Below are 22,503 nucleotides of genomic sequence, written 5' to 3' on the forward strand. Positions count from 1 at the left end.
ATGTGCTTCCTCACACAGTAGAAAACAAATGTTTTGTTTCCTACATTTAGGCTACACAAACCTTTTCTTACATAATCCTTTGAGGTTTGTAACCTCTTACCTTCCTTTCCCAATCATTTCAGTTAGAAAAGGAGATGCTCATGTGCTTTATACCATTTTCCATCATGTCTATAACTCTTCCACTACCTTTTACAGAATGCTTTTTCCTGTATCTCTGTGCTCCTTCAATTTAATCTCTTTATCAGCTTTACTAAGTAGTTACTATTGACTCTTGCCAAAATTACTTTTATATCCTGCTACTGCTGTCTATGAAAGATTACCTTACTTGCTTCTCCCTGCTCACAAGTTAACAAATGTTCATCAGATCTCAGAAGAATAAACTCTCTTTGCCTGTTAGGAAAGTACAAATGACCTTGGCTAGTTCCTAATCACTCCTCGTTATTTACCACTTTTAAAGCAATTTCTTGAGATGGAATCTACAAAACTTGCAATAACCAGGAAGACTTTTTTTTAATAATTCACAATCCGTTGAGCTATTTTCTGTTTTGTCCATCACTAGTTAAAGGAAACTGTATTACATCTTAAAGAAAAGACTTGTTTTAAGCTCCCTTTGTGTCATATCTTAATTGGAGTAGGAAAAAAAGGATGGTTTGAAATCATTTACTGATCTGTGTTTTATCAGGAATGAAGCAGAATATTGATGTCATAGTAAAACAGGATTTCATCTGTGAACTTTTTTATTCAGATATAGATTTGATGATGCATAAATAATCTCAATAAAATGCTGTTTATGAAAATTTGGAATTTTTCATTACTGCTCATTACTGCCTTGCAGGATTAAATTTATGACACTTTTCAGTGGAGTGACAGGAAGAAGAAATATTGAATAAAAAAAGCATTGTTTGTGACAAATCAGTTTTTACCATATCCAATTTTACACACATTGCCTGTCCTAAAGGCCTTTTTTGGAAGTATACTCTGCATTTAATAATTTTAAAATATTCCTGAATTTCTGCTGGCTTGTCTGCATTTTCAGAGTGTGAACTCATATCCCGCAGGTCTGAAGTGCTACTACTTTGGGAATGTTAGAACACACAGCTAAGTAATGGAAATAATGGCAAAATGGTTCTAAATTCTAGATACTAATATATTGTACTGGTCGAAATGCATTCTTTTCTGGCTTTTATGACTTCAGGTAAGTTATTTGTGCCTCTGATTCAACTGTCTCTCCTTGTTCATATGTGTCAGCGCTCTAACGACTTTGTATGTGACAGTAAGTAAAGCCAGTTAGATTCCAAGAATTAGAAGAATAAATGCAGGATTGCCAAGATCCTGCTTTAATTAAGCTATCACTGACCAGTATAGTTGTCATTTAAAGCTCTAACTTGAGAAAAATGTTAGGAGCTTAGTAAGTAGGCTATAAATCCTTACCTATTTTACATTGTGGTTTGTTGGGGTTTTTTTCTTCAAATAACACTTGAACATTTTCCTAACACTTATCTATGTTTCTGTGAATTTGAAGCAATAAATCTGCTTATTTAGCCTTCTGTGAGATTTATTCAACCATGATAATTCACTGTAACACTTTTTGAATTGTCACTAGCTGCTGTCTTTACATCTGGGTGAAATTTAACTCACCACTTTCTTTCCAATGTCTAGCATTTAGTAACAATTCCATATTCGCATGCCAAGTTTTTGCAAGGATTAATTGCATGTAATACTGTGAAACTTTGTTGACAGTATTACCACAGAAATTTCTGGTTTTAAAAGGATGCATGGAATAGCTCACCAAGCTTAATAGTTTTATTATTAGGTTCAAAATTATGGATTCTTAGTTTTTCCTATTTCATATATAGACTTTGAAAATGGTAATACTATGTCTTCATAAACTGTTCTTTGCCTCAAATATCTCCTATTATATGCTTTGTTCTTGCTGTAATTTTAGATGACAGTTAATTTGTTCTTAAATTCCTGGGGGTTTTTCAAAAGATGAAAGGACATCTGTTTCCTTTGCTCAGACAACACTACTTACTCTTGTCAGTATCTTGTGCACGTAACATCACCAGTTCTTAAAACTTGGCTTTTGCATTGTGTTTATGATTTCCTAAGCTGCTTTAACTGCATGACTGTACTCTTTGAAGCTTTGGAATATTTTTATATATTTCTGTGTGGTCTGTTCTATAAAGCTGATGGTCTCTCTTATTGCAGTTTTTGTAGGTAGTTCCTTCATTCCCTACTGCTATCAGCTAATTTCAGGTTTTGGGTCCAAATGGAAGGGCATCCATTTCTATGTAGAAAGGTGAATCAGACAGTAACATTGTTTGCTATTTCAGTTCTGGTTTAGGTTTATGAAACTGTGCTAGTCTTCGATCTTGACACGTGCTTTATTTCTGTTTTATTTCTAGGGTTCCCCATCTTTTGCCAAATAATCTGGTTAGGATTGGGCCCTTACTGACTCTATTATTCTAAAATCTGAACCTGTTTTACCGGGACTGAGAGTGACAATTAAACATTCTGTTGGTGTCTGTGTGTAAAGCCTTGTGAGACTTTGATTTTTATTCAGAGCTTGACCTGTATAGAGCTGGTGGTGGGAGAAGTAGAAATGGAGAAAGCAATTACATGGGTTTGAGCCTTCTGTAGAGGTAGCTCTGCTGCTATTTAATTGACCTAACAGCAAAGAATTCTCACTAGATTTTCATCAACTTTTAACCAAATAGCAGCAATGGCTAAGAGAGCATTTATGTATATCTGTCCATGAGTTAGCTGCCTTTATTATTATTATTACTATTATGCATACAAATTCTACAATTTTTACTGTGCAATATGCTCAAGATTGCATCTTTAAATGGTTGGAAGTTTGCTCTAAATGAGAACAGGGAAAAGGACAAACTTGATCCAAAATGCTGAATTAACATGGTTTCCAAAGCTCGTAATTTTCTTGCCTTCTCTTAAAAAAAAGTATTAAAAGTTAGAAAAGTTTCTGTGTAAAGAGAAAAATATGGTATTTTATTATCAGATATTAGGTGGTTTTCTTGTGTAAGTTTATGCTTTGTGAAATGGACAATAGTATTTGCCACTATATTAATTGGATTTTTTTTATTGTCTTATATTTAAAATCTTGTTGAAATTCCTTAAGTATAACACAAGTTGTGTCCTTAGGAAGCAGTTTGTATATTAAAAGATCTTTTACATAAAATGCTTTCTAATATCACATTAAATATAAATATTTGTTTAACTGTAGAACTTATTCATCTTTTTTTTTCCCTACTTACCTTTTGTGGTTTTATAACCACTGATCTTCATTCACTTCTTTTGCTGATACAGTTATGTAGTAAGCTCTAAGATTCTGAAGTTAAATGAAAAATATATTTGACTGCTGGTATATTTTTTTCATTTGTTAGTACAAAACAAAGGTATTCTGAAAAATTTATGCTAAGAATATTAGGATTCTTAATTTGCACTATCCTCCACTGCTAAGCAGGACAAAATGTCACCAAGGTTAATTCTTCTATGGTTTCTGATATGAATCTAATTAAAATCTATGGAATGGTTTCTTGAAACATTTTTAAATAACAACTCACCCTTTCAAGCTCAGTCAGTCACATTAAATTCATTGTCCTTTGGCCTTCAGTGTATCTGGCAGCATGTTTGAAGTAGTTTCCCAAGATTGTCTTTGTAATGCCTGACTTTTAGAAAAGTAGCCACATTGATGGTAGCAGTGCAATACAGACAAAAGTCACTTTATTGTGTGATAAATTATTTTGTTTGTCTTGCTTCCAGATAAAAAAAGAGTTCATACAGGTTATTATCAGTACCTAACATAAGGTATCCAGATTGGCCTGACTCTTACTACAGCAATATTTTGATGCATCTGTTGCCACTAATCACAGCCATAGTACTGTTGAAAATAGATCTTAATATTTTATTGGAATGGCCAATTAATTATGATGGCATGCTGGATTGAAATGAAGAGTGCATTGCTTATGAGTTTTTTTAATGAAATAGCTTTCCTGTTGTTATCAAAGCAGTGAGCCTATTCAGAAGCTACAAGAAGTAAAGGGTTTCTGAAGCTTTTAAATTAAATTTCTGTCATGATTTAGTCAAAAAAGTTATCAATTGGCAGCGCAAGGTTTTTAAGATTCAAGGGTGATTGTATCTGGCATTCTGTATAACCTGTGTTTCTACCTTGACATTAGAAAAGGGAAACCTTACACAATACTTGGTACTCTTTGTTTTTTTATTGTGGGAAGAATTTACTAGAATTTACTAGAAGCCATTTACTTGCATTTGCAGAACAGCTCTTATGTCAGAAATCAGGAAGGCCTCAAATACATGAATTTTTGAGGTATCTGAAGATAGAACAATAATGCAATGCAGTAAAATATACTTTAAGGCAGAAAACCAGAATGGCACATGGGAATAACTGCTTCATGTTCCTCTGTTGCTAACAGAACAAGAACCACCATTTTTGTAAAGCCAGCTTAAATGCCATGCAGAAATCTAGTTTTCTGTCTTCCTGGACTTTACTGGTTGTGGAGATGTATATGGTAAGAGCCTTATCTATTAAAACAATTAATAGGTGACTTTGAAGATTGTGTAGTCCTGCTGCTTGCTCAAAGGTTGCTCTTTCTCTTTGACAAAGGGCTTTGTCTAAGAGAATTTCGAATGTCTCTGTGGTTAGAGATTTCCCAACCTATTCCAGTGTTTAACCATCCACAGAAATTTTTTTAGTTTTACCTTTTAATTTATTTTATCTTTTGTTTTTAATTTCCTTCAGAAACAGTCATGGTAAAATTTATCTTCCTCTTCAGTAAAGCTGATTTAGCCAAGTTCTTATTTAGAATTTAACACTGACTTCAATAAAATTTGGACTTAGATGAGTGGTACAGCTTTTCAGAGCTTCTAACAGCATACTTTTGCTCAAGTGACACTATGATATCACTACAAAATCCACACTGAAAACAAGAAAAATATGCCTGGAGTAGTCAGAGGTGTTTCTCTGTATAGATTCTGCTCTCTCAATAGAGCCATGCAGATGTTCTTCTTGTACCTATTAAACAATTGTTTTCTTCTAAAATCCTACAACTTTGAGACTGGGGAAGGCAGAGGAGAAGAAAGGAGCATATTTTCCATATTGTGCAACACCATTTTTTGCTCTTTTTGATCAAATATTTTGTGAATCTTATCTCTTTATATTGACTAGAAACATAGTCAATATAATGGGTGCAAGATTCTTCTCCTGAAGTAAAATTTCAGCAGTTGGGACTTGTCTTGTGAAATACTAAGTCTCAAAATATTTTCTATCCTGCAGAGCCTTCTAGAGTTGGTGAGCTCTTGCCTTTCCATATAGTTTTGCTAGTTAGCTCTAATGCTGTCATTTCTGTATAACAGATTCACTTCTCTTATGCCTGTGGACTATGTCAAGAGAAGGAACTTGCATTTGAGTGTGTTAATGTAAATGAAGCAGCATACTTCAGATAGTCCTCCATGGACTAATTCACCCAGAATCTCTGGTTCAAAAAGATACCTTTTTATTGTTGTTACTCATTTTTTATCGTGGTTTTTTATTGAATGTAAGGAACTTTTGGTAGGGTTTATATTTTTGGTTTTTTTTTCTTTTTTGCAAGGCAAATATTATTTGCTACGTGATATTTTATTCAATATAAAATGCTTTTTGTATGTTTTCATGGAAACAAAAATTATTCTGACTTTTTTTGTCTAGCTCTGGTGGCAGCATTAATTCCTTTCTTTGGCTAACCTTTCATGTTAACTGACTGTTACTGAAGGAAGATACAGTAGAAGAACATATAAGGACTAAATTAAAAGGTAAACTAAAAGATTTGGTACCTGCAGTCTCTTCTTCTGCCTTCAAAAGCAAGTAGGGTGGTGCTATACACCTCACCTATTAGATATCAAATATTTCTGAGTTTCTGAATATTAATTAGCAATTTATAATTTTTTTTCCATTTTTTCTTTTCTTTGAATCATTCATAAGGCTTTTAATTTTTTTATTTACAGTTGCCACACAGATTATGTAGATATATGTCACAGTCAAGGATAGACACACAAACCTGCTTTCCTTACATATTTCCTTGTTTTGCTTACGTAGTCTTTTGAAGCATTATAAATATTCTCAAGGTTAAGGATGCTGCAACTACTGTTATTTGTTCCATTGGGTTTGAGATTTAAAAGAGTCCTGCTCTTGGTAGTTTCCTTTTTTGTTCCCCACTTCTAGCAGCAAAACTGAATTAAGGTTAAACAGAGTCTGAACCCTGGTAGCTGAGGAGTCAGTTTTGACTTCATCTGGTGTGCTCAGATAGGCATAACCTATTCCTATACTAAAATTAAAATAGAATAAGCTGGTACTTGGCAGTGTTATACATATGAACAGAATGTGAAAGTAGGTGCTCTGGTAAAAGCAGGAGTTGACTGTTGGGTTCAACTGTTTTTGTAGTTGGTTGGAGCAGAGGAGGAGTTGGTGGTGTTTGTGACTTCTGTAACAATAGACCTATTCAAAGCAACTGTGAAAATCAACTTGAAGGAGGAACATGTTTGTATTCTTTTTCCTTTTGGCACAATAATGCTTCAATAGCAGAAAGAATTTTTTTCTAGCTTTAGAAGAAACAATGAGAATCTTTCAATAAATTAAGGACCTTATTTCCTGACTCTTTTGTATTTCTTAGATTAATAATTTCTTTATCTAGTGTTCATTGGTTGTTGTTGTGCTTATGTTTATTCTAATTATTGTAATGATAAAAGAATTTGAATGTATACATATGTACTTTTGTCTTCTCAGTAGTCACTGTAAAATATCCTGGAAATCTGAAAATTATTTTCCAAATTCTATAAAGCTTTTGTTACCAGAAATACCATACAACATGTGTTATTAATATTAAAGCTTTTTGCTCTTCCATTTTGTCCAAAGGACATGTTCAAGCTAAACTATTTGGTGAAAAGTTTGATTTATATTAGTTCCAATTACATCTTGCTCAAGAATCACTTACATGGCTGTTACATTATAAATGTTTATATTTAGAAGCAGACATTGCTAAGTCAATTGTCTTGCTATGTAAGCAGCAAGCAGTATTTCTCAAGTCACCAAAATGTTTGTAAGGGAATTATTGTCTTCAAACTGATTTGTCCTTATTCTTGGAGTATGGGGAGGACATAATTTAACTTCTACCCTGGTTTCTGGTCAGCATTCAAACTTCTTTTATGTCCACATTGTTGAGAAGCAAGTTCACAAAAGGAGTAGGCTTTACACAAGCTTTACAACAAGGAATTATTTTTGTTTCACACTAGCCTTTAGGCACACACACTTCTGTCTATCACTTAAAAAGACATTGCAGGATTATAGCCCATCTTAGGAGAATTTGCTTGTGCATAACAGCTATAATTGATCTGCTCTTTAAAGATTTCAAAGGCATCTTTGTCAAGCTAATATTATGTACAGAAGTGGGTTGAGGAGCAGATTTTGTGTGCATCACCTGCTCTTAGTATTCAGTACTCACAGTATCAAACTTTCATGTTTATTTGAAAAAGACTGTAGTTCTTCTGTATATGTTTGTACTGAAAAGAAGAGGCATTTTTCACTGTTCCCCACAGAAGTCTGTCATTAATATTTAAACCAAAGCTGTTAAAGGCTGCAGCTCTCCAACTTAAGGTACCGTACAAATTAAAAAGAGTTCTTTACTGACAGTCTTGCAAGTCTAGCTTTTGAGCAGTAAACAAAAGCATGAAATAATCTCCTTCATGTTTATAGGTCCTGGGGTCTCTTAGCATAGCAAAATGCTCTACGTGAAATATAAATAACACTACCATTTAAAAGAAGGAAGTTGTCTGCATTTACAGTCTCTCACACTCCTAATATGGGTCAGTGGAATGAAAGAAGAATTTGGTTTATGTTTTTTTTTATACTCAGTGTTCTAAAAAATATTTCAAAGAAAAAAAATATTCCAGAGTTCATATTAACCAGAGTAATCCCTGTCAGATGTATAAAAGTAGGATTTTTTCCATAGTTTTCTGTGTGGCTAAATACCAGAGTCATTGAAGAACAAAAATTTCAGAGTAGGTCTTATTGTTAATGTTTTATTTGTTTATAGACAGAGAACACTTCAATCAGTGTCATAATGACTTAATAAATACTGTCTGGTCTTGTCCAGTACTGTCATTTAAGATATTCTTAATGCTGGAAATGAGGAGATTTCCAAAAGGAGGGCAGGGAGGTAAGTGACTTATTTGAAGTGTAATTTGCCTGCTGGTGTTAAAACCAGTACAACATGATAGTACCCACAGCCCTTTTGTATGGCCCTGTAAAGAACTGGATGAGCATTTAGCTAGAAGTGTGCTGCAGTAAATGGAGATAATGCAAGCACTGGATCGGCTGTACAGTTTAATAACAGATTTTAAGAATTTTAAAATTATGCTATTAGTCATTAAAAATCCCAATAAATATTCACTTACATTATTATTAATTAGCTCTGGAAAATACAGAACCACAAGGCTGTGATGTGAATGAATATGCCACTTCAGGTATTGCTCAGGCTGACCTGTGGTCTACTGTATTGCTCTTACCTTTAAAACCCACTGGATCAAATTCCGGTCTACAAATATTTTGAAAAACTAAAAAAAAAAAACAAAAACAAAAAACCAAAACAAACCAACACTACAAAGACTTTAATTTGTATTTCTTCTGGCTTATTCTGTTTGTTTAATTTGCAAATTTCCTACCTCTGCTAAAATATTGGAAAGCTTCGTTTAGCGAAGAACAAACAATTGAAATTCCTCCACGCAAGCTTCTTTAAAGCTGAGGAAAAAATTTAGAAGGAGCAGGTTAAAAACACATTCAAACCAGTCTTACTCAGAGGATTATTTTCTGTATAAATTTAAAAACATCTGCTCTGAACATGCTATCTTGCAAAAAAGACGGTGTATATAGCACAGGGCAAAATACATCCTGAAAATAGACAGCACAGCTGGAATAGTAAACACAGAACAACAATTTGAAAAAGGAAAGGATAACTGAGGAAAAACCCCAACAAAACAAACAAAAAGCAGAAATATCTTCCAGCAGGATCTTAGATTTTATTGCTATAGGTGACAAGTATCCATCTGCTTATTTATTTAATGAGCCTCTGTTTAGTTGGGTTATTAACATAAATACCAAGCTAACAAGTTCAGTCCTTATGCATAATATTTGTTTGAATTGTTTTCTTTCTCTTTTACCCTTTTTCTTTTCAGTCAGTCGTCTCCACCATATTACATAGTTGTGATCTCAAAAATACCTTTAAAGCCTAATTTGTAGTTCATGGGTATGCAGTTAGCAGGAGGGCCCTTATGCATTGTCCAGTCATGGGCAAATATATCTTAACAAAGTCTCTCACTTAAGATTTTGCTCCCAGACTCATTTTGCAGTCCTATTTGGACACCTTTTGTATTCAAACGAAGTTTTTAATTATTGGGTGGATCATGCATACAACACTTTGTACCTTGATTTGGACTTATTTGATCACATATATTAATCACATTCTGGCCATACTTATAAAATGGATACTTTTTCCTGTCTGAGTTATTTCCATAAAATGAGAACAGCATTTCTGTCTTCGTCAGAAATCCTTCTGACTTTGGACTCATGTGACTTTCAGTTGTTCCTGTGTAAAGTAGTGGTGATTTTTATCTCAGTTCCTTTCTGGCCTCAGTTGAATTCATTAATACCAATTTTTGCACCCAAAGTCATCAACTTCAAATTTCATAAATTAGTCTCAAGATACAGACTTCCTTTATGTATTTTTAAACTGCCTGTTCTGTCTCCTGTTGAGCCAGTTATTCAAACTGCTTACCAAGTTTATTCTAATCTCATTTTAAACACCTTTAAATATAAAGGAATGAAATGCCAAAGTCCAGATAAATAGTAGCTCTTTTTTTTTTTTTTTTTGCCAGGAGGATTGATTACTTTAAAAAAAAAGATTGTATCTAATGGATCTGGAACCTATCTCTTAGGATCAACTGTGCTGTATTTCATCTCATTTCTCGTGTTCCTTTGCATGTTTAATTGCTCTTTATTTCAAAATTTATTCAGAAACATTTCATGTTACTGAAATTCTATTTCCTTCTTTTCAGGATGTGTTTGGTTTCTGTGTATGCTCTTCTGTAGATTTACTCTAACATGGGCAGATAGATTTGTCTCAAATCAATACATAAAATTGTTGCTGGGCTTTAAGACTCATACTAGTTTTGGAATTCTGCTTTTTGAGTTTTCCTGCAAATTTTTATGTGGTATAGATGCACCCTGCCAGCTATGGATACTTGTATTGCTTTTATTAATCATAAATATTTACAGAATTAAGAAACTGGGTTATTACCACTATTTACTGCATATTAACTTTTTTTGCTTTTTCTCTGCTTTAATGACTGAAATGTGAGCTACCTGTTTGCTATGGGGCCACCTCAGTTTGCTTCCTAGCAACTTCTATTTTGTCCCTAAGTTTCTTGACTTTTTAAGAGGGAAATGTATTTGTTAGTTATTTTCTTTCCATTCTTTCTGAGCTCTGGTTGTTCATTGTATGCCATAGGGGATTGTTCATCAGTTAGTTCTGGAATTCTTCTCTGAAAGGTCAATAATTTATTAATTGCTTATTTAAGATGTGTAGGATATAAATTCAAGATAACTTAAGGTACTTTAATGGTTAGTCTCTGACTCACTCAGTTCACCAATTTTTTCTAGTGTGTGTGATTTCCCTTGTTAATTTTCATTTCATTTGAGCTCTTTTCAAGTGCAAAAATCCTAAATTGAAAGTTTAAAATGTGTTACTATTATTATTTCAGTTTATTTTACTGAATTAGCTCAAGTCATTTTACCTGAAACTATTTTGTGCTTCCTGTGTCCTTATAGTGCCCCTTTTTATATCAAAAGCACACTTAAAATATTATTGATTCTTGTGGAATCAATAGGTAAATGAGAATGGAATCTGCCAGGTGTCATATACTGATCTTTGAAGTCTTCTCTTAGTAGTATTTGTTTCCACTCTACCTAGAAAATTAGTCTTTATTCTACCGCAAAGAGTTCTTTTTCTGAATGTTATTCAATTATTCTACTCTGCAATATCCTTCTCCATGAGTGGGGTCTCAGTTATCTCTTGACTTCATTGTCCTACAAATCATGAAAGTTCACTCACATCGGTGCCTAGTTCAGGTGAGGGTTGCTCTTTTGGTGCCCATGACACCTTTATGCCCACCTTCTGTGCTTTGGTTTACAAATAAACAGGGCACATGACCTATGATCCTTTTGCATGAAATAATGCTAGAAGGTGAACTTTAGGAATTTGCCTATACACTCCCAGATGGTATTGGTTTGTTCAGTCTGTTGGACCAAAGAGGAACTAGTGTGAAATAGAACTATTTGAGACGTGTGCAGTGTGTATATTGGGTTTGAAGAATTAAAATGCATTACTTGCTAATCGAAACATAGGCTTTTCGTCTGCAGCAGCTCAACATAAGCATTTTTATATCAGTAATTGTGATGTTCTTCCAGTCAAATTTTGAAATTCATTCTGATACAAAGAGTGATTTTGTGCAAGAAGTTCTAGTTCCATGAAGATCATTTCAATCACAGATTTGTACCCAATATGCCTGTTCCTAAGAAAAGGTGTGTCTTATGTTTTACCAGGTGTATTCTGGTAAAAGATCATTAAAAGAATATGATATTGTATATGTTAAATATATGTAAATTTCTTGCTGATATATATATATATATATGAACAATACATCTGTGAGTCCTGTCTGCTTTTATGTTAGTAGCACTGTACTGCTCTTTTCTCTTATTTCTTGAAAAGACCAGAGTCTGTAGGCTCCTCAGAATCTTGACTTAAATGCTTTGCTAAGTTAAGGGCTTTGTTGGACTGTACATTGGATGTGAAAGTATATTGTCTACTTAGGTTGAAGATCCTTTCTCTTCAATCTTGTAATTTTTTATTGACAGTAAAAATGCCTTTTTAAATGAATGTTTATAAAATGAATATACCAAAGGGTAAACTTCCTTGTTCCAAATTTGTAAAGTAATTTTGGTGCTGAGAAGAGGTGTGGTAGGGAATTGGGAGGGTGTCTGTGTGTAATTAATAGCTAAGTCAAATTCACAATAAATTTAATGAATATTTCAGTTTAACATCTTGACTTACTTAGCTTTTTTAGTGACAAGTTTGATGTAATTTTTGTTTAATTATCAAATTTAATTTCTCAACTGAGAAACTGTAAAACAATTTACAAGCTATTTATGCATGATAATAATTTAAAAATGTGTCACATCCTCTGTATGTAAAAAACTTTTCAGTGTGGATTAGCTGTAATTTTTGGAAGTATTACATCAGTTGAATCCTGGCCCCTTTGTCATATATTCATTTGTAATGTTCTGTGAGGATAATTTGCTTTTTTTAACATGCTATGAATACAGTTTTTGTGTATTTAACAAGTTACACCATAGAATTTTTTTTATCCTGTTTCCCCTGACTTTCCAACACAATTTTCAGTCCTTTAATATTTTTATAATTCTCTAGAACTCTTTGGAAATTTGAGTGAAAATACATGTTCAAGTTAGATCCTAGACATAATTAGTTTTAAAAGCTTAATCTTTTAACATAACCAGAAAACTTTTTGTATGTATAGGTATATTTCCTAATTGCAGTGCTGCTTGTTTTAATTTTAAAAGTCAGTTCTATTATTCCTGACTTTTTTTTAATATGTCAAGTTAAAAAAAAAAAAACCTGACTAGAATATTTTCTGTCACACAGTAGTTGTATTTTAATATCTACCCAAATTGAGTGCATTTCCAAAGAAAGAGTTTCCCAGAAAAGGCTTGCTAGATGGTATTAAAAATACCAGTTTCAAGAGAGACAAAAGAATGACCTTCAAACTTTTTCTGACTTTGTCTCTTATCAGTCATGCAAGTGTCAGAGTCATAATGTGAATACTTTGAATTGTCAGTAGAGGGAAGCTTCCTCTTTGAGGTTATATTTGCTGGAACAGAAGAGATAACACTATTATCAGTGCTTTTGTAGTGTAGCCAATTTCTCATTGCATGTACTGAAATTCACTTTTTAATACAGTTTTGATATTAATGTAATGATAAATATGTCAGACTGTTAAAATAAATTCTGAATGTTTCTGTCAGTCCTGATACAGTATGAAATAACACTCTGGTGTCTTTCAGAGATTTTTATGAGCATTTTGGGAAAAAAAAAAAAGAAAAGTCATTTTCAAACACTTTTCTAACCTCCTCTCTAGTAAATTGACATTAAATATGTTTTTTTCTGGGGTGTGTTGAATTACCAAAGAGTTGGAACTTCAAAGTTTTGCTCTGGAATGTGAAATACAGAATATAAACTAGCACACTGTGTAATATACAAATACCGTTACATGCTATTTGGGATCACCATCGAAGGCATTTTAGGATTTTTTTTATTATGCATTCAAGCCCTGTCTTTGAGAATTTGTTTGAGTAGCTCTTCATGGGTAGCTTGTTAGTTTTATTTCTTAAATATTGGTATTTTTTTTCTATAGGCTACCTAATGCACAAAATAGCAGTGCATTCCAAAGTATTGTGCAAATTTTGCATGGTAATAAAATTCTGCTAAACTTTCACACGGCCCACTTCAATATTGTTAGTATTTACACTGAAATTAATCAAGGGCTTAACCACTACTGGTAGACTGTAGAGAGCTTTGAAGACTATCTTTTCATTTCTATTGACTTACTGGTCATTGTTAGCAATAGTTCTCTTATTATTTGAGATAATTTCTACAAGAATTATGTGTTATCTCAACTAAAAGATATAGATAGTCTTATGAATAATTACTGCGTTTAGATATTCTGAGGTAATATTTGTATTTTACTTAAATGAAATTCTGATCTTCTAACATATAGGTGAGCAAATAAAGATTCACAGAATTTAAGGTTTCACCAGCAATCACAAATATTTCAAGTGTATGAAAATAACTCTTAAATCCAATAAGTCATTGTTAGACAACAAAAAAAAAAAAATCAAATATGTTAAGTGCTTGTAGAATTCTGTGTAGGCAGAATTGTGTCTCTGCTGAAAGCTAGAACTTGTTAGTATCACACAAAATTGACCATATTTTGTAATATGGAACTTTTATTTATATTTATGGTTGGAACTTTTATTACTGAAGATAGTTCTTTTGGTGTGTTAACAGTATCCCAAATATTATAAAGTTGCCTGTTTTCCCTGTTAGCATCACTCAAGAGGCTGATAACAAGCATGTTGGTTACGACAGGAAGATTCCTACTTAATTTGTACAATGGCCTTTAGATCAGTTTTGGATGTTGTACTAAGAACTCTGTAAGTTGTAAACTTCTGTCAAGAGTATTACTGATTTTAGCAAGGTACATGGTTGATAATACATATTTTATAGTACGTGAAAGATTGGACTACAGTATTTATCTTACAGAATGAGGCTAAATTTGGGGTTATTTTTGCTTTGCTGCTCTTAGTTACCTTATCTCTTCCCCTGCCAATCTAGCTGCCTTCAGGAAAGCAAAAATGGTTGAAGCAATGGTTAAGTGCATTCTTTCTCAATTTTCCTGTTTCTGATGGAGTAATTAAATGCTCTAAAAAAGATAAAAATATTTAATGTTAAAATCCTATATCTAAACTGGTATTATTTTCAAATATATATTTTCATATTTCTCTTCATATCTTAACAGGTTGAATCTTAGTAGATTTTGTTGTTGTAGAAGGTTCCAAAATGTAAAAAGAAAGTAAAGAAAATTAAAATAAATGAAAATACAGACAAGATGAGATGAAAAATACTTTATTTATTATACAAGTTTTCTTTCAATTATTTAGTACATATAATGATAAAGAACAGTGTTCTTTGAAGAAGCTTCTGAAGACTGTAATCTACCAGAGTGATTCAGATAGTAGTGGTTCATTTACACTTTTCTGCTATAGAAGGTAGTTGTTTGGGGTTTTTTTTCAATGTGTATGCAAAAGACTATCTTCAGGTTTCCAGGTACATAGGGAACTAAAAAAAATTTTTTTAAAACGGTCTGATAGCAGCAGAAGCTTACTGGTAATGTTTTACTTATGATATCACAGACTAACTTTTAAAAACAAAGGTATTGTGTGTTTAAGATAGCTGAGCAATTATCCATATTTGAAGCTGCTCTTAGCTTTTTGCTAGCCAGCTTACCTGTTTCAAAGGTCATCCTAAATCATTTACACAGTGTATATACTAATCCACGTTCTTTGCAGTTAGCAAGGTGTAAAGGGAAAGGGAAAAAGAGATGTAGACTGGTAGGGAGCAATACACAGTCACGCTAATACATGCAGTTGCAAAGCATGCCAGCTGTTCAGATTAACTTCTGAGGGACTGTAGATCACTGGAGACAGATACTTATAAAAGATGTTCACTAACAGGGGGGTCTTAAACTGCTTAAGGAAAGACATAAAGATGTACATTCTAGTGCTGAAAATAGCTTATATTTTGGAGTACTTTATCAAGGTAGATGCCACATTCCATATCACTTGAAGGAGTTTTAGGACATGTAAAAGATAGTTAGATGGAATTGGCTGAAACTTGCTTCCTACTAGCGGGAGTTCAGAGATAGTAGTAGTAGTACTAGTAGTTGAGAGTGGTAGTAGTAGTAGTACTTAGTACTTAGAGGACTGTGACTCTTTTCCTGCTGATGTGTAATCAGACCTTCCCTTCACAATCTTTGAGAAGGGTGAGCACGTACATTACATACAGAAGCTTCTAACCATCACTGTTCCTTCTTAAGGTAGACACTGCTGTAAAAGTTGGAGCTCCATCTGTTAGTTGCATTTTGGAGTAAGCAAGTTATATTCACTCATGTTTAAAAAAAAAAAAAGTATTCTCATAACAAGCAGAGAAAAAACTCACCTGAGAAACTTCAACTGCAAAATGTGTGACACCAGATTTAACGTGGAACATTAGGAGGATGTCATTAAACTTTTCTTGCATGTTTTTCTTGTTCAGTTACTCAGTGTAAGTCTATTTTGCTTCACTAAATAATTAATATCCAGGTCAGTTTAGAAGGAACGTGGGAGAGAGACATTTCTAACCACCAAAAATGTGTCTGACAGTTTACTTGCTGAATCTCTTGCCCAAGGTTATTTGCAGAGCCTATTCTTCTATATTGAAAGCTTGATTATTCTTGTGACAGCCAGTTCAGCCTTCTGCAGCTAAATGTTATGTAGAAATAAATGTTATATTGAAATTCTTTAATATAGAGTAAATGGTTTTACTTTATCGTTTGTTCTGTGCAATTAAGTGGCTTACTCAATATTATATATATTTCTAAATATTAATGTTCTGAAATTCTATCAGCAATAAACCATCAGAATGAAATATTGGCTCGTTGAAATCAATAGCAAAGTGCTTATTGACTTCTTTTGAATCTTTATTTCATCCAAGTTATTTCAGGTACAAAGAAACTTCTTTGCTCTTGTACAAATATGTGGGACTGGGAATCTGCTTAGGCCAAAGTCACCTTGAGCTGTTTTAACTAGAGCTTCATACCTTGTATAAAGTAAAGAGGTGTGTGTTGAAACCCTTTTTTTTATTTTTGACATCAGTTTTTTGCCTTTTTCTAGTCAATTAATATGCTGTTCTTATAACTGAACCATCTTAAATGTTTTGTTTTTCAACAACTTTGCCCAAATGAATAGTTCTTATTTGCAAGCCACGATCTACTAAGGCCAAGAAACTTATTCTCTTACTGTAGAGGAAGAGAATAGTTTATCATGAAGTATTGTTTTTGCTCTCAAAAGTCTGCTTTGCATTTCAGTCTTTGTTAATGAAATTAATTATTTAATCTTTGCCTTTGGCCTAAAAACTTATTTTTCCAGCCACCTGTTTATTTATTTCAAAACAATTATTTTGTTGAAAAGTACAACTTTGTTATTTTATTATTTGAGGCACAATAATTGAACATTAAATAACTGACTCTGATATTTGTAGAATATGACTAAACTTATTCTCTCCTTTCTGAGCTGGAAGCAAACTGCCATTTCACAATGAAGTACTTGTAGTACTCTTAACTTCCTTGCAAACTGTAGTCCAAGTGTCAAAGTCTCACATGAACAATCCCTTAAAATATCATAAGAGAATTTTTTATTTCACATCAAATAATTCCTAGTTTTCCTTGTCCCAAATACATGGACATTCACTGTTCAATTGTTTTTTTCTCCTCTTCTAGGTATTAATGTATTAATGTTGCTTCTTTAGTAAAGCTAGCATTTAAAAAAACTTCAGTGTAACCTTGAATGTAATGGTAATTCGGAATGTGTATAAAACTTGTGTTGCTTTTTGCAGTCCTGGAACTTTTCAATGCTTGACTATTTGGGTGTTTTTCTTGGTGACAGAAGATGGAAGAAACTTGAAATACAGTTTGTCTTGCTGACAGCAGTATTTGCTTTGTATTCATTTTAGGCTGGATAATACAACAAATAGGTCTGAGGTTTTGTGTCATAACATAAAATTTTTAGTTACTGGTGTTTATGTTACATCAGTGATTGCCTGACATCATAAACAAAACTTTATAAAAGACATCATCACAAATGTGATAATTTATGAAATACAAGATTCTTAATGGCATGCACTTCCTTTGAAAAAAATGTTCTCACTCTTTATTTTAATAATTAGGCAGCATCTCCTAGTGCATTAAGCAATGCCTTTATATAAGTGACTCTTATACCTGCCTTCATAAAGCATAGATTCAAAGAGTTTGTTACTGTGAAATAAATTCTTATTTGTCAGGTATGCCTGCTCTCAAACTTTAAACATGGAGTGATTCTTGTATTCTCAATTTGTCCTACTAAAGGCTTCATTTTACTCAGTTGCTATGTCATGTCAGCAGTACTTCTTCCAGTTTGCTAACTAGACCTAATATACCATACAAAAAATTGCTCTGGGCAACACTGAACACTTTTTTTATAATAACTCAGCTGCACAATTCTGATTAGTATAGGCTTATTCTAGGATACTAATAGAAATTTTAAAATCAGCTGTAGCAAAATGTATTAGGAATTTGGTTTTGACCCTTTTTTTAGGTATTCAGTTCTATTTTGATTTTTTTTACAATCATGCTAAGCCTGTATTTTTCCTTAGTTCTTTTCTCCAAGTGACTGCTTCTTTGTGATCTTAAGTGTTAATTAGCAAAAACAAAGAGCAAATGGGAGAGATTGTACTGGGATGAAGATAACAAGCTGTTAACATCCAATTATCGAGAGATGCCTCTACAAGAATTAGGGTGCAAAAGATATCATATGCTAAAGTCAATAGTAGGGATTTTATTTACCAGTAAAATGGGAGGTAGAGAAATTAGAAAGAAATAGAAAAGAGAGCAGAGCAAGAGAGAGGCCAGGAATTGGGGTTAGCTCCTTTAAGGCAATCCAAAAGGGGAAAATTGACAAGGAGCCCTGCCTAGTTAGGAATTCTGTAATTTGATACATTACTGGTAATAGTGTACCTTCAACAAGACTGCTTGTGCTTATGAAGTTTTCATACAAAATACAAAATATTCCTGTATAAAATGTTTTCATGGAAACACATATTTACATTTACTCTGTTTTTCAGGAGATAGAGTACAGCTCTGTGTAATTTCATCCTGACACAAAACAGAAGTTGTGGCTTTATTGTTGGTGGGGTCATAAAGGAAATTATTACCCTTTTTAAGTTTAGCTGTATTATCCCAGCTTGCTTTTTCTTTCTTTTGAATTTCCCCCTTCTGGTCTAGGAAGGCGTACTCAACCATTTTGTATGTAACATTTTCTTTTGTCAAGGTTATTTAGTTCACTTGCTAATATCTCTGGAAAATTTAGTCAAACCATGATAAATCTAAAACTTTCTGGGAAACACCTGGGAAGCCTAATACATTTTCCTTGACTCCAAATATGAATTCTTGTACCAATCCCAAGGCTAAATTTGGTTGAGACAAAATTTACCATAAGATAAACGTAAAAGCTTTTCCTCACACCCTTTTTTTTTTCAGTAAAAAGACAACATCAGGAAAAATCAAACTAATAATAGATAAAATGTGCAGTCCTGCTAATATTTTTTGTGCAGATAACGTGCAGTCCTGCTAATTTTTTTTCCATACAAGGCTCTCGTGATGAAAACACAGATCACAATCACATTAATAAACTGAAAATACAGGCAGTTATAGTGGCAACTGAGAGTTTCATCCATTCATCACAGCGTAATTTAATCTCTTAGCAGGTTTCTATAAAAAGAAAAATGACAATTGGTCTACTATAGACCTTTTATTTAAAAAAGGAACAATCCATCGATTATGATAAGGTTCCTGTTACCACAAAAGTAACCAAAAAGTTATAAGGGCCTAAAGAAAAGTGGTTTTTGCATCATCTTGGCTGTTTTCTGTGAGCTTTCTCATGTAAATTGAGAGAATGGCAGTTCCCCCACTTCAACAGGCTCCTTTGATCTTCAGTGAGGGTGTTCTGGCTTTATTCCTGGAATAGGAAAACAACACAAGTCTCAGAGGGGTGTGTCCTGAGAGATTATTCTTCAGTGTTTCAAGTTGTTTAACTGCCTGAACTTGATATCTCTCAAGGTGGAGTTATAACTTTTATTTCATTAAATGCTTGCTGCACTGCTGGTGGTGCATCTCCCATCTTTTCAGGAGGGTCTTCCTTGTTTAATTTGATGTCTGGAAGGAGTGAGATAGCTTGTAAAAGTTCGACAAGCACAGCTTGTGCAATCATGGGTGAATGTTTCTACTTATGCAGGAACCTGTTAAAGGTGTATTGTCCTCCCTTCCAGATAAGCGCCAATTAAACCTTGTCATGTTCCACAGCATTGGCATTAGAATTAGGAGAATGTGGAAGCACCCCAGGTGCCTGTATTGTGGCTGTTAGGTTTCCTCTCTTTGGTATTGAAGCTGTTAGTGGCGCCAAAGCGGCTATAACTTCATACATTCATTTTGTGCTGCAGCAAAAATACAGCACTGTGATACACCAGCAGTTCTTGAATTAGGGAGTACAGTGCACTCCAGTCACTGCATTGCTTTTAGGGTTAAGATGAGAAGACTTGTACTGCTTGCCCAGGAGCCACAAACTAACCTCAGCAATTCACTGATAACACTTCTTGCTCCATTTACTCCAGTGATTTTAACTCTGTCGTCTGTATCGTACATCCAGCTTCTCAGCGCCCCACTGCATTAATGCTGTGCTCCCATATCTCTTAGAAATTTTATTAATTGGTGACAATTGGAATCCGAATGTATGGCTTGCATTGATAGGATTCTGTTTGCTGGATTTCAGTACCACCTGATTTATAGCCAAACTTTGATATCTCTGTAGCTGTATACAGCACTATTTTAGTAACATTTTGCTGACCCTGACAATCATCTGTGGTTTCAGTTGTAGTTAAGGGTCCTAATGTTTATCATCAGATGTCAATGTAAATGTTTTGGTCTTTATCAGAACAACAGACTCATTCACAGTCTGCCAACTTCTCCATTGTTGTTAATTGGATTGTAGCTTTGAAGTAATTTGGCATTGACACCTGCTCTTACTTTTGCTACAAAGTAAACTTTTTGTTTCTGTTTTTCACAGCCCTTTGATTTCAGCGTATTTTGCAACTAGTGTCATAGTAGTCTGTCCATCTTCATTTCTGCTTGCAGCACTTCAGTATTTAAGTGAAAATACCTTCTATTCCTCACAGCTTGAAATTCAATTGAAATAACACTTCAGAATTTCAAAAGAGAAAATATTTCAGTTGCTGACTAGGAAATTAAAAACATCTTTTGAGTCGTAAATACTATGAAAAGGTATATGGGGTTATGCTGAAGGCTTTATCCAAAACGGCTGTAATTTCTTTGTCAAAAGAAAATATTCCTACAGACCCAGGAGAACAGAAACTTAAAGATACAATTTTTTTTCACTAGTCTTAGATTCTAAACCATAATTTAGATAACACCAACGACATGAGCTTAGCTGAATGGCTCTTTCAGCTCTTCCATCTGTAAAGTTTGTCAGGAAACCTTCTGTTCTACTGTACTGTAGCTCTTTTTCCTGTTTTGCCATGACCATTCTTTGTCAGAACACCAATTGTGTGAAGTTCATCACACTTCCACGCCGTGGAATAGATAGATATATGGCAGAATCTAGGTGCATACTTTGTCTTTAATTTTATTTATTCTTTTGAGACTAATGAGATTTATCCCAGATTGTACTCAGCATCAGAGGGCAAAAAGAGATATTTGTGAAGTCAGAAAATAGTTGTTATTACCAATATGTTTGTGTTTTTAGAGAAAGGACCAAGGAGATCATTCTTCCCCTGTACTTGACACTGGTGAGGCCACACCTTGAGTGCCGTGTCCAGTTCTGGCCCCTCAATTTGGGAAGGACGCTGAGACACTGGAGCACATCCAGAGGACGCAACGAGGCTGGTGAGGGGCTTGGAACACAAGTCCTGTGAGGAATGACTGAGGGAGCTGGGGTTGTGCCTCCTGAAGAAAAGGAGACTCAGAGGTGACCTTATCACTCTCCTGAAAAGTAGAGATAAGTCTCTTTATCGCTTCCTGAAAGGTGGTTCTCGTCAGGTGAGGGTTGACTCTTTTTCCAGGCAGCACTGACAGAACCAGAGGACACAGATTTCAGCTGCACTGAGAGAAATATAATTTGGATATTAGGAAAAAGTTTTTTACAGAAAGACTGATAAAGTACTGGAATTGTCTGCCCGGGGAGGTGGTGGAGTCACCATCCCTGGGTGTGTTTAAAAAAGACTGGATGTGACACTCGGTGCCGTGGTCTAGTTGAGGTGTTGGGGCATGGGTTGGACTTGATGATCTTGAAGGTGTCTTCCAACCTTGTGATTCTGTGAAATGCTGTTCATGAAAAACATCTCAATTTCTTTTGTTTCCTAATTAGAAGTATTATGGTTTGGCTTCCATATGTTATGCAAGCAGTCCATACTCCAGAACAACTATTAACAGCTGAACTTTTATCACAGCTTTTCTTTCAGTAGAATCACTGTTTTGGTTGTCCAGCTGTAATGAAATGTGCAGTAGCATCACTTTTCTCTCAGAATTTTTTTACTGTTTTTTAAAGTTGATTAAAAAGTAGTCAAGTTGTTAAGCAAGGCATCACAATTGCAAAAAAATTTGTTTCCTTAGGCAAGTAGGCTAAGCTGTGTCACTCAAACTTCCCTAGCCTACCAACATGCTGTTTCAGAGATCCTCTGTTGAAGTCTCTGACTTGGGTACTCTGTGTCATATTTCACATTTAGAGGGAAGATATTTGTTGCATTTGTTCCATCCATTTTGTAACATGGGAATTAAGGCTTTAAGGATAGCAATGTTTTATTCCTAATGAGAGGTTTAAGTTCTGAGTTTTTTCTGAAGTCCACAAAGTATGATTCTTTGAAGGCTTGCTGTATCTTTTGTTCTTTTATTATTTTGTCATTAATAAATATGGAAGAAGTCCCTCAGAAATAATTCTTGTTCAGC

At 33.9% G+C, this 22,503-nt stretch overlaps 1 protein-coding gene across 1 annotated transcript in view; it reads left to right on the plus strand.

Moving 5' to 3' along the window:
* The window catches only part of TUSC3 (tumor suppressor candidate 3), a 107,540-nt gene that overhangs the window by 57,879 nt on the left and 27,158 nt on the right, over nucleotides 1-22,503 (plus strand). The window lies entirely within an intron of this gene.

This window comes from Geospiza fortis, unplaced genomic scaffold (genome assembly GCF_000277835.1).
Source record: "Geospiza fortis unplaced genomic scaffold, GeoFor_1.0 scaffold40, whole genome shotgun sequence".
NCBI lineage: Eukaryota > Metazoa > Chordata > Aves > Passeriformes > Thraupidae > Geospiza > Geospiza fortis.